The 14,878-nt window shown below is 36.9% G+C and overlaps 2 long non-coding RNA genes across 4 annotated transcripts; one reads left to right on the top strand and one right to left on the bottom strand.

Annotated features, from left to right (window-relative positions):
* Nucleotides 1-713: 713 nt before the first annotated feature.
* LOC149096084 (uncharacterized) lies at nucleotides 714-4,040 on the bottom strand. Its single transcript, XR_016204470.1, has 2 exons — nucleotides 3,627-4,040; nucleotides 714-3,131 (listed from the first exon to the last, which is right to left on the bottom strand). It is a non-coding gene; the product is annotated as an uncharacterized LOC149096084 (long non-coding RNA).
* A 1,869-nt stretch (nucleotides 4,041-5,909) lies between these two features.
* Nucleotides 5,910-10,416, top strand: LOC149096083 (uncharacterized). Of its 3 annotated transcripts, none has more exons than XR_016204467.1 (3): nucleotides 6,007-7,215; nucleotides 7,605-9,635; nucleotides 10,076-10,416. It is a non-coding gene; the product is annotated as an uncharacterized LOC149096083 (long non-coding RNA). The 3 variants fall into 3 exon arrangements; XR_016204468.1 differs by having other exon boundaries at nucleotides 6,031-7,728; nucleotides 9,508-9,635; XR_016204466.1 differs by having other exon boundaries at nucleotides 5,910-9,635.
* Nucleotides 10,417-14,878: the final 4,462 nt, after the last annotated feature.

Genomic DNA, 14,878 nt, shown 5'->3' with positions numbered 1-14,878 from the left:
CCTTATTCTGAATCGGCTGCCTCATATTTTCAATGACTCCCATTTTGTTACGCATGCACTTTTCTAAAACTGCCTTTCACCATTCCGGCGTAAAGTTTACATGCATGTTAATGACGAGACAGCAACAGAAAGCATAATGATTTAGCTATTGACTGGTTGTCTGCCAAATAACAGCTACTTTGCTTTCCTTTAATTTTCACTATCACGAGAAGCTAACCCCTTGGTCGAAATTTAAATTTGCTTTGTTTCTGTTGTAGACCATGGTGAGGCTAGTTAGAGCTTTTGTCAAGACTTAGAGAAAAGAAATTAATATGGGTATTCAATATTGATTACCTTTTAATAGCGGAGCTCCGGCGGAGCCCCATACCCATATAAGGAAGAAAAGGAAACCCATGAATTGATTTTCTCATGGTTATCATGGCTAGCGGTATTACTCGTGGGCGCGTACGCACGACGGCGGCGGCGGCGGCGGCGACGACGACGACGACGACCAAAATGCATCGGGAACGAAAGAATATCGAGATCGAAATGTATTGTGGGCCAAAATATAATCAGATAGTGGGAGCCTGGTCTCTAACACTTGAAACGCCTGGTTGATTTCAGCTTTAAAACGCAGTTAGCGACCACCAGCCCACGTTTTCTCGAAATATTTCTGAAAGGAAACACAAATTATCCCTCGAACGTCTCAGTCAGAGAAATTTTTGCTCATCAGATCGGTTGTGCACCACGGTATTTATTATCTTGCAATTCATTGACCTATTTGTTACTAGTAAACGAACCTTAGCTTGTGTTGTGTATGTAGAAATTATATGTAGTTTCTTTAATTTGATTAACAATAATCATAACGGCTTGTCGTGTATTTAATGCAGTAATACAGAATTTCATACCGTAATCCCATTATAATTCCACACACATACCAACATTGAAAGCCTGAAAATATATAATATAATATATAATAATATTTATCTGTTTTTTTTGTTTCTGCATGTAATGTTTGTTTCAGATTTGTTGCTTAAAAGCAGTAAAAACTCTAGAACAATATGAAATAACTATATGACAATATTGAAATGACAGTAGATGTCAGACATGTACTCAGAGTCCAATTTTCCTTAGAATGTTACTCGAGCCATGTATGGCAAAAAAATATTAAATTAATAGTAAACTTGTTGCAAAATCAATATAGTTCGCACTGTGCCGTTCAGTACTTACATGTACATGTACATACATATATCTGTGGTGGGGATCAAGTTGATAAAAATCCTACAGAAATGAGCTGATTGATCAAATATTTATGCAAAGCACGATGCCCAGTATTGTGATAGCTCACTGAAATTAAATGTGTGAAACGCAAGACTAGTTTCACCTCATGCCAATAATGATTTCACATGCTTATCCCTGTTCTATTTTACAGAACATCAAAAACATGGTCTAATATTATTATTAATACAAGCTGCTGGAATAGTCTTGAATGACTGCTCTGTCCTTGTTTTGCTAATAACAAAATGATTTCAGTTGAAAGAGACCTGGCATGTTCCATATGGGTCGTCCAGAAACAGTTAGAATCAGCTTTTAAAATTTCACTAGTCTGACCTGTAATGATTTCATATATTTTCTAGTGTGAAAATGTTTCCTGCACTAAATGCTCTAAATAATGACATCATCTTCTCTACTTAGCACAGCATCAAACAAACAATTTTGCCAAGGGACCTGTAGATCCAGGTTTTCATTATCCCTGGTGATCTTTTTCATTTTGATCAAAGTAAATTATGATGATGTTCTTCACAATGAGGAAGCTAAAGACCTGTGGATAACATAAGCCAATATCATAAGCCAATATGGCAGTAGCCTGCTAGAAGGCTAGTGTCAGGTTGCACAGTTATCTCTAGCTGTTCAAATTGTCATGAAAACATGTACAGCCTGCTACTGATCATATCACAAGGGCCATTTTAGAGATGAAAACTTAGGTCAAAAGGTTTCTAAAAGCACTCTTCTATCTTTGTACTACACTAACCACATGTCCTGCATTTTTCATGGGGCAGTGCATTCGGTTCATGTTAGAAGGAGTATTCCTTTCCAACATTGTTGTCTTTCTGTTGTTAAAGGATTTTGTGTTTGCAAACATGTGTTGTAAATATCAGAATAGTACTGGAAATGGGTCATGAAATAGGGTTTTACACATAATGCTCAAATTTGTTGTCATTATGCAAATGCTTGATGATCAAAAAATCTCACTATATATTATGCTCAAAAGACATCGGCCAGTTTTTGTCACTGTTATTCCCGCGTAATGCTAGATTCTTTTGCCTCGCTATTATGCTCAAAATAATGCCAGCACAATGTGTAAAACCATATAATGACCACTAATGGGGGTGAGGGAAAGATGGAGTGGTCATCAGTGGAAGTTGTGGCACTTCCACAATAAACAAACTAAAAATTTGTTTCACACTGACAAGAATATGGCTTCGTCTCTGCTCATGGGCGACACAAAATATAACCAGTATTGGGTCAGGTGTTGCAAGAAGATCGATTCTTTGATCACTGGACCCGTTAACCATCAGAAAAGAGGGCTGTGCAAGGCTACCACAGCTGCGTTCACCAGAGTAATAACACCACATGTATCAGTGCAACTTTGCAGGGAATAGTTACGGCATCGCCAGTCACATTCATGACCCTGCCAATTAGTCGCACTGGGAGAGTGGGCAAGCACCAAATGACTCTTTTTGTGCGTTCCAACTTGTGGAATGTACCGTGCAAAATCATTGACGACATCAATGATGTCTGGGGGAGGTTGCCAAGCCAGCATCTTACAGTATATGATCTTCATGAAAGGTCGCAGCTCAACATCTACCAGTACCCAATGATTACCACCATTTTGAGGGTTGCCAATGAAAGTTTTGCCATTCCTTTGTCCCACATTCAGAGTGAAAACCAGCCTTTTTAATGGTCCAGGGTTAAGTAACTTAGCTTTCCTCATCATCTCATTGTAGATATTAACAACGACATTGGGCATAGTAGCATGGTATCGTTTTGCATGTCATTAAGCTGTTTTAAAACCCATGTGACGTGATCAGTATAGACCCAGCCTTGCATTCCCGATGCAGCAAGACAGGCAAGCTCATCTGCAGTCAATCCTGTTAATTAGTAACAACATGATATACTTTTCATCAGGCTTTATTAAATATTTTCTAAGGGAGTGGGGTAATAGACCTAAAAAAGTGGAGTTGGAGTAGGCTGCTAGCGGACAAAGATGTATATAAGATTATAAAGTTCTAAGCGTCACTGGTTTCTAATTCAACAAAACTGTGATACTGTATTGGAGATGGCATCCCCCCAACCCCCCCCCCCCCCCCAACCCCCTTTCCACCCTTCGACACCATGTCTAAAACCCTAATCGCATTTTTTCAGCTACAAAATAAGCATATCCCATTTTCTATTTTACATCATTTTACTTTTTCGGGCCCGTGCACGCATTTTCGTTTTGTTTATCTTCAAAATTACATAAACTTTATTGCATATTTTAGCCGGTTCCAGTACTAGTTCAGGATATACCTGGAAAAATAAGCCTACACATCACGACATCACTCCACATGAAGTCATTTCTTAATTTTTCTTTTAAAAAAACTTACCATAACTTGGTAGCATATCGTCAGTAGGATTGTCCCAGATCATGGCTTTGAATTTGTCGATCGATTTCTCGCCGAGTTTTGGGCTGGCGAAAAGCTTTCGAAAACCACCTCATCTCAGTATTGTAAGCACTGGGTTTGTCTTAGCTGTCGACGGCTCAACTTTGCAAGGATCATTCTATACATAAATATCGAACAATGCTTGGAGCAATTCAAGTGAAAAATTTTATTCAGGATTTACCTTACCCGCTAAAAATGATAAAATTAACCAGGCCTACTAATGTTAGAGACCAGGTTCCCGCTGTCTTGTTATATTTTGGTCCATAATACATTTCGACCTCGATATTCTTTCGTTTCCAAAGCATTTTGGGATTGGGAGACGCGCTGTCCCTAATGGCATGTGGTTGACAGAGACATGCACCCTCAGTTGGTAGCGGGTGAATGCCATTTTTCTTGGCCGGTTTTTTTAAGAAAAACGATAGCGGAGGTTGATTTAATATTTTTAAGACAGGGTTGCGCTGAAGCAAAAGACAGAAAGCAAGAATTAACAGGCAAAGAAGTAGCGAAGAAGATCGCGAAAAAGACTAAGCGGGCCAGCGCTGGGGAAGGAGGCGAAACAGTACTGAACAATGCCGTGAATTATAGCTAGTCAAGGGCTAGAGAAAGGACGTGAAATAATATACCGAACAATGCCGTGAACCAAAGCTAACGAGGGCTATAGAAAGGAGGCGAAAGTACCCGACAAATTTATTCAGAAGACTGCCGAACTCTCCATGGCCAAGTTCAAAATTCGCGCGAACGTGATGCTGTGCAGCCGTGCAAGAAAAGTCAGAAGTCACCTGATTTGGTCAGGTGATGAACAAGAGAAATCAAACGTACCCGAGTGTTTTAGAGAAATTGCAAAACAGTAAACGTAGCGGAAAGAAGTGGTTGATTCGTTGATCTATCGAAAATATCACTTCAGTTTAGTCTTCACAACTTTTGCTGCAAGTTTCTGCCTGGGAGATTTACACTGGCCGAACTGAATTGCCAACTTGCGGTAAGTGTCTTTTGTTGTTGCGTTTGCTATGAAAATTAAGTTTCCTCGGCGATATAAGCTTATTTTCAATTGGAATCCATTAAAAGTCTTCCTTATTTGAAGCCATGCTGTAAGAGATTTTAAAAATTGCATCATTTTAATTTCGCTCGTCTCTAAACAATAACACGTGGGTCGCTTTGGAGGTTGCTGTAAGTTGTAAACAAATTATGTTTTCTATCGATTTTCGTCGTCAATTTAAACTTATAACCTCACATCTAAAAATAAGCTTAACCAAAATCGTACTTGTAAATACGGCCGGGCGAATTTTGAAGTTTTCTCTGATTTAGTTAGCACTGCCGCTTCGTAGACTGCTAAAATTTGTTCTTCTGTTGTTGAAAACTGAACCAAGAAAGGTCTACAAACCATTTTAAGCCGAAGCGAACAGGATTTGTTAAATTTACTTTTGTTCCTATGTGAATATTTGCATATTGTGATTACAAAGTATGGAGATTTCCTCGTTTTGTTAGTTCAATTTATTCGGTTTGGCGAAATGCTTTTGTGAATTCCGAGGTTAAATTGGTTGAAGACTGGTAAAGCTACTGCCAATAAAATGACTACAAAGCTAAATTAAGCCGTCGGCAAAAATACAGACTCTCAGTAATATTAAAATTTAAGTGTGAATAATTTTTAAACTTTAACACCGCAAGCTTAAACGAATTTTCTTTATCCTCTCTTTTATTCGGTCACCGTTCATTGAAAAGGGATTTGCTGTTGATACTCGAGCTCAGATGTAGTGATATGCATCTTGTGTTTATAATGTAGATTTCCTCGTTTTATTTTGTTGTCTGTCCAATTAGTTCGGTTTGGTGAAATGCTTATATAGTCCAAAATGTCGAGTAGACGATTATGCATGGCAACCCTGTCTGCAAATAAAGCTCTGCTTTGATTTTGATTGGCTATTTAACAATTATTCCATGAAACCGCGTTGGATATGAAGTGATAAATAACCAACGAGCGCGTAGCGCGAGTTGGTTATGATCACTTCATATCCAACAAGGTCGAATGGAATAATTGTTTTAGTATATTCTTAATCGGGTTTTTGCCGCCGATTTTTATTTCAACAATTTTACAGAGCGGAAAATTTTTAAACTTGGCGCACTGTTTTCCATATAAGGTAAAACTCCGACTAATGGCTCATAGTCGGAGTTTTTGAGCCAATCAGAGAGCTAGAAATGCAATAGTCGGAGCTGAGAATATACTAATTCATGTTATTTGTGCCATTGCTTTTGGTTGGGGGTACATGGACCCTATTTTCTTAGTAAGAGGTTATTCCCCAACACGGTATTTACACTTAATATGGAAATGTTCCAAAAAAGTGAGATAGTACTAATTAACTTGGTAAATTGAACAGTGTAATAGAAGTTCTTGCCCTGACCATTTCTCAGTAATAAGAATAACTTTTACATACATATATACACAATTTAGTTGGAGAGAACGCTCTCCTATCTCCACTATCTCTCTCTTTGCTCTCTTCTTCACACTAATTTTTTATTTACTAACTTATTAAATGACTGTCACTGACTGTTTTCTTTGTTGTGCGTGCATACTTTTTTGCTGGTCGAAGAAAGTTTCAGTTTCTTCCTGGCTGTACAGTTTCCTTTCTCCTGTCCTGTACCAATTTGTTTGTGATATAACTTCGTGAATTCTCTATTCTCCTTAAATTTTATCTCATCAGGTTGATAGAATGCACTCTCAGAGTGTTCCATCATTGTCTTCAGTCGCTACAATTTTCCGGAAAAAAGCAATAGTTTTCTTAATTTCCTTTTACTTTGTGTTAGGACTTTTTAGCATGCCTGTAATTGGCCCATGGGCATTACGGGAGAATAATTTTCAAGTAAAGAATTACATTCGTTTTAGTGTTGAGTATTTTAAATTGTTATGAATTAGGCATTTCTTTCTATTTTTTATATTTTTTATTTTAGTCGCACGCAATGTTTTATGGTTTTACCGAGGTATACCATGTAAATGTAAATAATGCACTGGAATTGGCCAATCAGAGTGTGCATTATATCGGCTTTAAACACAAACCACATATTATAAATGACTCATATGTGGATGATATTTTTATTACAGAGAACTGGACAGGGCAAGAACTTCTCCTTCTTTTCTGAATTTATATATTAATTCCTCTCAGTGCAGTCAAAATGTCTCAGAAACCTTCATTTCTGATAATCTATTATTTTCCACCATACCTACAGCACAGAAGCTCACCAAATCCTAACTGATAACTAACATGTGTGTATCTCTAGCCTTTGCTGTGTGCTACATGTATATTCTGTTATCCTGCCTTAACTGCTAGGAAAAATTTTGGCAGAGCTGTTGCAACAGTTTCACTTAAATTGATTTCCAGTAAGAGCGCTACATGTAGCAGTGTTATTGAGTATGAACTTGATGGAGGATTTTAAATTTTTATTTTTTTATGATTACAGACGACAACAAAATATACATGTGTATACATCACCTGATGTTGGTGTTGGTTACAAACCGTAGTTCATAATAGTCATCCTATTACAGGTAAGGGGGAAAAGTTCAGAGAGTTTAGAACATTTCTACCCCCAGCACACCTTCTGTCTATAGGTGCAATAATTGAGAGGTTATATATATGTACGAAGAGTAATGTAAAGTTACTGTATAAACTTAGCATTAAAATCTGACATTTGAATGCCTCCTTTGCTAAAATTAGTCATGATTTAATTGTTATCACTCCCTGTGAATTCATAGAGATTCCAGAGGCAAATTATAACCTAATGTGGAAGTCCTGTCTTCAAGTGAGGGAAAATGACACAAAAGAGTTACAATGAAAGTAAAGAGAATTGTGAATGTTGATATGGTGTACATTATACATCATGTAAAGGTATTTGGTGAGTGCCAAAGGCATAACATTTCATGTATTGCTTTTTCAGGACAAATTATATAACAGTGACGTTTTAAAAGGTGTGATCAGAAAAATGATGAGTACATTGTCCAGGCAGCATCAGTTTATGGACGGCATATGCAGACAGTAAGAGGAACTGTAAGCACTACCATGTAAGTTAGTTTTATGCTTATGACTTCTTGTTCTTGAATTTTGTGTCATTTCATCACAAGAATAGGTAACGAAAGATGCAATAGTTGTTGCAATATATTTTTGAAGGAAAACTTATAAGTCTGCCTATGCTGGATAACAGCCATATGTAAACTGAATATGAAGCAAACAATATGTTAAATATGGGGCAACCCTAAAACCCAGAAACCGGAATCCGGAATCTGGAACCAACAACCGGAATCCAGAAACTGGAAACCAGAATCCGCAAATCAAAGAAAATAAGTTCTTCAAATACGCGAAAATTGTTTTGTAAAAAGTAAGCTGCCAAGTAAAAAGGACCTCAAACTTAACCTTTTTTTGGAACAAAAATTCCCCGTCTGTTGAAATTGTGCAACCGTTATTTTTAGTGAGGGCTATGATTATGAGAATCTCAGTAAAGTGCGTCTTAATTTTATTCCAAGCACCTCGAGAGTGTCTAAAATAAGCTTGCTGGTAATTGCCATTTTGTTTAATAAGTGATCTTCAATTTACCGGAAGTATAAATTTATCCTTTATGTCTAGTACATACTGAACAAGATAGAAAATGTCATAGAGAACAGGATATCCATCAGTGGCAGCCCCCTGTACATTGACGGTCACGCCCCCCAATTTCAAAGTCCAAGGGCTAACCCATCTGATCTAAATATGAAATTTGATTTTTCCAACAGATACGAGACCAGTTCCAGCTTAACACAATTTCCACACTGATACTGTGACAAATCAGCATTTCATATTCTTGGCGGCAATCATATTAAAACAATTTGTAGAAATGTTGCACACTTACTTCCATCTGCTTCTCACTTGCTGAGAGATCAGACCACATGCTGTTCAAAGATGCTAAAAGACTGCCAGAAACTCACTGCAATAGCCTATAATAGCTTGTTGTTAATGTGCTGCTCACCAGTCTTCTCAGAGCAATTTGATCTAGACAAGAACCAGGCTCTTACCAGGGCCAGCTTGAACAAAAGATGGGTAACTTAGCCTATGAGCAGGCTCTCGTGTTTGAGCTGGGGGTGTGAGTGGCAAAGCCACATGAAGGCTCTTGGTGACATGCCAATGCAGAAAAACACTAGACACCTATTTAGCCTGCTCAGACAATAGAGACAGATACTAGAGCCTGCTCGCAGGCTATGAGTAACTCTATCCACCCAAAAAATCAGTAACCCTGACTGGATAGTGGTGTACCGAATGAATAGCTTTATGCAGCTTTTGAACAACGGGGCCAGATATATAGCTAAGGGTTGTTCAGAACTAGTCAGTAATTTTTTAGCAATTACAGTCTGTGGCTGAAGTAAAGCCAAGAAAATAAATAACAACAAAATGATTTTTGCTCATATTTATTTATTAGACATTGCTGAAGTGAATTATTTCTATCATCATTCATAATATCTGGATTCCAGATTCTGGATTCCAGATTCTGGATTCCAGATTCTGGATTCCGGATTTTGGTTTCCAAATTCAGTGTTTTAGGGTTGCCCCACATGATGTATGTGCATATGTTAATCTTGAATAATCTGAAATTTCAGAGAGTTTAAAAATATCATATCATATCTGTGATGGTTCTGAGGTGGTCTCAGGGCTGTTACATGTACATGTAAATGTCTCATGCACGATTTTTCACTCATTTTGATTCAGGTGCAAATAGTTTCTGTATCTGTTGATGTGCAACAATCTACACCAATATTTCAACCTAATAATGTACAGTGTATATTAATTAACCAAATTATGCTGTTTGTTTTTAGTTGGCCAGTGCTAGTACATAGTAATGTGACATTGAAGTGCACAAATTTACAAACATGCCCAGTGTCAACTTGTCAAATACATGTATATGAACTGGCCAGACAGTGTAGATTACAAAATTCTCTGAAAGGTAAGATGTTTCTTAAACATTATTTTGTAATTAATGATTTCTCAGACATTGTTTTCTTCAAGAAAAGATTCATACCCCACATGGAGGTTTTTTCTCTGTTAGAGCTCTTGATTCCTGATACTTTAATTTGGAATTTCTAAAGACTGGCCATGAATGGGTGTTGGGTGTGAATATCTTCTGGAACTGCACATTCATTCATTGAGTAAGCAAGAACATCAGTATTTATCCTGACAAACTCTGATTTTCTTCTGGAAGCTGAACTCATATACAGTTGTACAGTTATATGTACAACCAAATGGCCTGGATGACCCTGTGATTGGGACTGTGCACATTGTTGTAACCCTCAATGTTCCAGTTGCTTGTTTGAAGCAAATTGCATTTGCTCTCAAAAGCAAGTGACAAAGTTCATAACAGTTATGTAAGTTTGCTTTGTATCTCAGGACAGAGCCTGCCACAGTGAAAGTTGGAGTACCAACCCCTAGCATTTGATTCACTACTAACACTCAGTAAACAGCTAACAATGAAGTACACTGTATATCAAAGAAAGGAATTACATGCCTGTTCCTGTCAGTCAACGTATGAACAGGTTACAGATGGGGAGCCTGTATTAAAACATCAAAGATTTTCAAAGCAACCATGGCCTGGTGAGATATTTCTGAGGTAATATAAATTTAAGGTCCTTATGATTGCTTATAGGCATTGATTTTTATTGTAAACAATATCTTACTGAGTGTATTTTTCTTGTGTGCTAATTGTTGGAGAACACAGAGGTCACTGTTATGACAGAGATATTAATTTGTGAAAAGATCTATAAACAAATGCATCTGGGAACAAATTTATTTATCATGGATGCAGCTTCTGAGAGATCCCCAATATTAATGGAACATACTCTGTTCATATAGTACATGTAAAAGAGTTCAGTAATTCATTACTTATGATTGTAATGCTTTGTTTGGTTTCTCTGTATTTACAGACAACTTGATGGGATTATAAATTCTGCACCACGTTCATTGAATAAACTGACTTGGAGGTTCAGTTCTGCAACCCATCCTGTTTGTAGTAATATCATAGCTGCAACATTGTGACAGATACACTGCATTACATTATTAAGAAACACATATTAACTAATTATTTTTAAGTGCCTGTTAATTTAATCAGTTTTTCTTAGAGATAGTTTACTCATGGTTTATTTAAATAATTGGCTTTTTGGCTTTAAAATGATATTTATTGAGCTTTTAAATCAATTTTGTGATAATCTGCATTGGACATGGCATAAATTGATATTTTGCCAACACGAAATGGAGAACTGGTCTTAAGCAAAGTTGCAGGATTAGCATTTTTGTAGACAGAAAGGGTTGAGAAATTTGTGACATTCTACAGACAGCCTTGCCATTCGCAATGTCCGATAAGGTTAATTTGTTCCATTCTGTTGTAGGAATAGTGTTCTCTAATTTATAAATTATTTCAATCTGTTGTTTAAACGATTGCCTTATAACCCCTTGCCTGGCTTTGGTGCATGTAGGATATTGATGTATTTTTTATCCATTTTGCTGTAAATTATCTTAATTGATGTGTCAATCAAAACATATCTTGGATATGCTGGGCTCTTCTGACAAATGTACCTATGCCTCATAACTTTTGAGTGCATTTGGTTGTGTAGTGCTGACAAAATACATGTACATAATATAACTTCCTCTTAGCTCACTGATAATTCTTGGTATAATTTAATCATAGCAAAATTAATTAATGGCATCGAATAACAGCTCTTGTAGTCCACAATGCCAGTCGGAAAAAAGAACAAATCACATTGAAATTGAATAATAAAATTATTATTAGAAGCTTATGCAAGTATTCATGATCAGCAAAAGAAAAATATCGTAATTACCATTCATGCGAGGGCGATTTTGCTTATTGCAAACCCTTCCAGCAGGAGGAGACTCCATACAATAGTGAAGATGGCTAAATGTATCTTTGGGGACAAGTTAGAAAACAAAACTTTCCAACTTTTCACATATGTATACTGTTTTGGTATTTTTGTGAGATTTCATTTGGTAGAGATTCAGTGACTGAGTATATTGTAACCACTGCATTTCAATCAGTCTCCACAACAAAAAATGTGTAAACTTCTTTTGTGCGGGAGTCCCCATGTTAGCTAAGGAAGAATATAATGATTAATAACAATGCCTTGTCTTTCTGAATAAGGAAGGAAAGAACAAGAAATGCCACCAAAAAGCACAGAAGACAGTTCTGTTATGTGATCAAGATTTTTGGTGGCTTCCAAGAAATCCCTGAAATCATGGCTCTATATTTCATAATCACACCATCTTAAACCTCGATCTGCTGATGTAATACTAGTTCCGGCTGAAACTATTAAATCATTCGCAATTTACCTCATACAAGTTGGATTATTTTCATTAGTAACAACATTCCGAAAAATAACTGAGGAGCTCCGCTTTTAGGCTGGACTAAATCTATATAGTATCGTGCTTCCCAAATTACGCTTGCAATGGTAGGTTTTGACTTGTTTATTGTACTGAGAAATTTCGCGCCAAACGTTGCCATGGCAATTTTGCAATTTCACAAGTGAAATTATAAATTAACGCTAAAATTTGGCGCCAAAATTAAGGAGTGATTTGTCACCCATGATACTATATGAAGTATTAGGCAGTTTCTTACAGCAGCCAAAAAGAATATTTGTCTCACCTTTGAAGTTAGGAAGCGCTTAGGACTTTGCAGGGCGTAATTGCCTTCGTCAAACATTCAAAACTTATTTAAAACGCTTATAGTAACATGCTAATCAAGATGGTGCCTTTTGAATTAAGTTCAGTAATATTAAAACTATTAACATCGATCAAAGTTTGCTCTTCGAAAATATAGTTATCTTTTGGGAAGTTTAAGTGGAAAAATAAACCATTGAGATAGCGAGCTTTGTCGCTCTGAGTGGGAAGAACGCACGATGAGTAGTAATTAGACGCCCATTTATTGGATAATTTTTGCGCTTTATTGTGGAATGTTAGTTCTAGGATATTTGCTTGGCTGTAGGAAATGGAACTCGAATTGTCACGGGTTCCAAGGTGACCAGGATTATCAACTGGAACAAGGACACTCGTAGCCTGCAAAACACTCGTAGAACTTGGACTAAATGCGGTATATTTTTCAGAGTAATAAATCACGTCTGATGCTCGCCTCAAGGTGGGAAACTCAGTTCAACAGCCAACTCTATCCTCTTTGATTTTTCTTTTTTCTGTATAATTCTTTAATCTTCATTGTCGATGCCAGGATCAATGATGAGACTGCATACAGTTATTATTATTATTTTTTTTACATACCTTCGAGCAGGTTTGTCAGGGGACAATTATAGTTCAGTAATTGTTAAAATAGGACCTCTACATTGTTGAGCATTGTCTGGCTAAAATTTGTCAACAGTCTTTGCGGTAAAGCGATTTATATCGTGTTTTAAGTAAATAGGTTTAAATGCGCTCGCCTAGAGATGGTCGCTGTTCAAACTATGGTTTTGTAGAGTAAGAAAGTGTAAAGAAAAGCTATTTCCTCATTGCTTTAATTTCTCTTTTGACCTTTGCCGATAAAACAATGTATCTTTATACAGCTTTTTACGCTGAACATACACCCTACTCATATGTCGTTTGGTAAGTCTTGTGGGCACATTTATGTTATAAACTGAGTTTATCGCGTTGACGATCTCAATGAAGCTGACTCTATTCGTGCATTTTAGGTTGTCATTAGTTGCTTCTTTCAGGTTTCAAGCTGACTTTATTTAGCCGTCTTTATTTTGTTCCTAACATGATGCAATCGAGTACATTGCTAGAATAAATAGAGTACTCTTATCTTGGCAAAGGGTTTTTCCGAGACCCGTGATCGCCCCACTGTATCTATATCCAGGTGGCTCCTGGATACAGACCGAATCTCCCGATCTCCCGTTCGGATCATCAATTTTATTTTGACCGATAATTGTCATTTTCGATGGGAAAATGTTTGAAATATTTGCCGATGCATTTCTGTGGTTGAATTAATAATAATAATAATAATAATAATAATAATAATAATAATAATAATAATAATAATAATAATAAGGTTCTTATTGCGCATTTAGAATTCTCAATGCGCTTACAATTGCATATGATTAAAAAGAATAAAACTTAACTAAAAGATGAAATTATTAATGTCTATGACTAAGTTAAAAAAACTATTACAAAAAAGAAATGTTTTAAGGTTCTTTTTAAAAATCGTTATGCTCTCAGACTATTTGATATAAAAAGGTAGGTCATTCCAAAGTTTCGTGGCGTAAAAGGAAAAGGATCTTTGACCGTATGTACATGTATATGTTTTAACGTCCGGAACTTGTAAGAGTAATTGGCCAGATGATCGAAGAGAACGAGCTGGTTTATAGGCGTTAAAAAGAGAAGTTAGGTAGGTTGGTGAAAGACCATTAAGGGCTTTGTACGTTAATAGTAGGATCTTAAAAACGATGCGTGATTTGACAGGAAGCCAGTGCAGGTCCTTAAGGTTACAGTATACCTTCAGATCGGCAATTTTCTTCAAATTTGGATTTTTGGTTCAAAGTAATGGTCGAAGAGTAATCTCTAATTTCTGAAAACAAAATTGAAAAAAACTCAATATTGGCGGAGAAATGGAGGTTTTACGTTACGGCCCGAAGTGAAAGTTCCCTCTTGATTGACAGCCCTATAACGTGTACGCAATCAACCGAGACTACTTTCGCGGGAATATATGGATACCACGAATTGGCTGGCTACTCAGATCCAAGCATTTTTCGTATTAGATGTAATTCTATTAAGTTACAAGTAAACATGGACCACGGAAAACTCTGTTTACCAGTTCGAAAAAGCGAAGAACGAATGAAAACACATCAATGAGTGAAGAAGCGAAAGTTGGCCTCGCGGATGAAGCTATAGCTATCGTATCAAGCGGGCAAAAAGATCGAGTCAAGAGTAGAGAAAGATTCTGTAAAAATTTGGGAACTCGACAGCTATAACAGCGACGTGTACATTGACTCTTTTGTTGAGTCCGATACCGATGAATCGCCCAACTCATTGCGATCCATTGGAATATTATCCATGCACATTTGCTCCGCCGCACTTTCTTTTGTTCAGTTTGTTCTCGTCGCCCAGCCACTCTAGCGTTCGTATCCTTTTTCGTCTTCCCCATTTTGCCAGACCAGCTTCAAGAAAAACCGAGCTACAGAAAAATTATCTCTCCGCCTTGAG

The sequence above is a fragment of the Orbicella faveolata genome, unplaced genomic scaffold, assembly GCF_042242905.1.
Source record: "Orbicella faveolata isolate gen_17 unplaced genomic scaffold, um_ofav_v1 contig_48, whole genome shotgun sequence".
Classification (NCBI taxonomy): domain Eukaryota; kingdom Metazoa; phylum Cnidaria; class Anthozoa; order Scleractinia; family Merulinidae; genus Orbicella; species Orbicella faveolata.
The sequence above is the reverse complement of the archived record's forward strand: the minus strand, read 5'-3'. Positions and strand labels throughout refer to the sequence as shown.